This window comes from Grammomys surdaster, unplaced genomic scaffold (genome assembly GCF_004785775.1).
Source record: "Grammomys surdaster isolate TR1022 unplaced genomic scaffold, NIH_TR_1.0 126306, whole genome shotgun sequence".
Taxonomy (NCBI): domain Eukaryota; kingdom Metazoa; phylum Chordata; class Mammalia; order Rodentia; family Muridae; genus Grammomys; species Grammomys surdaster.
The window spans coordinates 10,817-12,955 of NW_021621106.1; the positions used below are offsets into that span (position 1 = coordinate 10,817).

Sequence of the window (2,139 nt, forward strand, 5' to 3'; positions counted from 1 at the left end):
TATGTTCAGTTTTATCAGGAAAAACTGTTTTAAAACACATTCCTTTACAAATCAAATATTCTCCTTATCAATTTTCCATTCTTTATGAATTTTAAGTGCAAATTTCTCCTTTATTGAAAATTTCTTTGATGTCTCTTTTGTTTGATTTTTCTACAGTGTTTTCAATTTTGTGAATTTTTTGCCAAGTAAATGTTCAATTTTATCAGAAAATACTGTTTTAAATCACATTCCTTTACAAATCAAATGGTCTCCTTATTAATTTTCTATTTTTTAAGAATTTTAAATGAAAATTTCTGCTTTTTTCATAAATTTCTTTGATATTTTTTTAAGTGATTTTACCTTTATTTCTTATTTCCTTCACTTTAAGCCAATCATTAAATTTCACAGTGATTTTTGCAGTGGGGCAGAAGGAAGGCATCATTCCGAATGATGGAGGCCGGCCCGTTTGGCCTCACTGGGGAAGCTGGAGGAGCAGGGACTGGCCGGCAGGCAGGTAGGTGATGTTCTGAGAGCGGGAGAGCTGGTAGGCAATGTCCTCGGCAGCTTCCAGGTTCCGCAGCTCGATCAGGCCGTCCCCGGCAGTGGCCAGCGAGTTGGCGATCAGCTCAGCTGCCTTGGAGTCACCCTCAGCAGAGATGATGGCTGCCGCCTTCTGCTTCTCAGCCTTTTCCACCATGAATCTGGCTCTCTCTGCTTCCTGCTGAGCCACCTGCTTGGCTTCTACTGCCTCTGGGAACTCCTTCCCGAAGGTCAGATGTGTCAGGGACACGTCATCCAGGATGAGCCCAAATGTTGCTGCTCGCTCTGTGAGGTCATCGCTCACCTGCCTGGAGACCAGCTCTCGCTGGGTAATCAATTCTCCAGCATCAAACCGAGCCACCATGGACTTGACGATCTCTGTGGTGATAGACAGCAACACCCGCTCATCACAGTCGTCGCAGATGCTGGTGTAGATATGAGGGAGCTGGCTGGCCACTGGCCGGAAGAGGATGTGCAGTGTGATGTTGACATTCTGTAGGTCTTGGCTACCAGTGATGACCGGGACATTCCGTTGTCGAGAGCGGCAGTCAAAGATAATTGGTTTCTGTACCCAAGGGATGAGAAAGTGAGTTCCTTCCCCTCCCACAATGTCCTGTACGCTACGGAATCGGTCAAAGATGACAGCTCTGTGTCCAGCATCCACATTATATAGAGCAGAGTTCACCACGCCTCATGCAACTGCTAACTCCAGGATGAAATTTCCGATGGACTCAAACACTTTGGCAGCCATGACTCCTTCTGTTGCTTCCACTCACACCTGCTTTCACTCTGACCTCCACATGAATTCCCCAGCTTGATATTTCTTTTGTTTGATTTTTCCACAGTGTTTTCAATTTTTTGAATTTTTGCCAAGTAAATGTTCAATTTTATCAGGAAAATCTGTTTTAAATCACATTCCTTTACAAATCAAATGGTATCCTTATCAATTTTCTATTTTTTATGAATTTTAAAAGCAAATTTCTCCTTGTTCATAACTTTCTTTGATTTCTCTTCTGTTTGATTATAGTTTATCATTGGGGTTTTAATTTTTCTTCAAGTTTTCACTATATTTCCTGAATTTTTCACTAGCTTTTTCCACAGTGTTTTCAATTTTATGAATTTTTTTGCCAAGTAAATGTTCTATTTTATCAGGAAAAACTGTTTTAAATCACATTCTCTTACAAATCAAATGGTCTCCTTATTAACTTTCTATTTTTTATGAATTTTAAATGAAAATCTCTCCTTTTTTCATAAATTTCTTTGATTTTTTTTAAGTGATTTTAAATTTATTTCTTATTTCCTTCAATTTAAGCCAATCATTAAATTTCACAGTGATTTCTGGGGTGGGGCAGAAGGAAGGCATCATTCCGAATGATGGAGGCCGGCCCGGTTGGCCTCACTGGGGAAGCTGGAGGAGCAGGGACTGGCCTGCAGGCAGGTAGGTGATGTTCCAAGAGTGGGAGAGCTGGTAGGCAATGTCCTCGGCAGCTTCCAGCTTCCGCAGCTCGATCAGGCAGTCCCCGGCAGTGGCCAGCGAGTTGGCGATCATCTCACCTGCCTTGGAGTCACCCTCAGCAGAGATGATGGCTGCCTTCTTCTGCTTCTCAGACTTTTCCACCA

The 2,139-nt window shown here is 42.3% G+C and overlaps 1 pseudogene; it reads right to left on the bottom strand.

Moving 5' to 3' along the window:
- Positions 1-451: 451 nt before the first annotated feature.
- LOC114614102 lies at positions 452-1,270 on the bottom strand (annotated as a pseudogene).
- Positions 1,271-2,139: the final 869 nt, after the last annotated feature.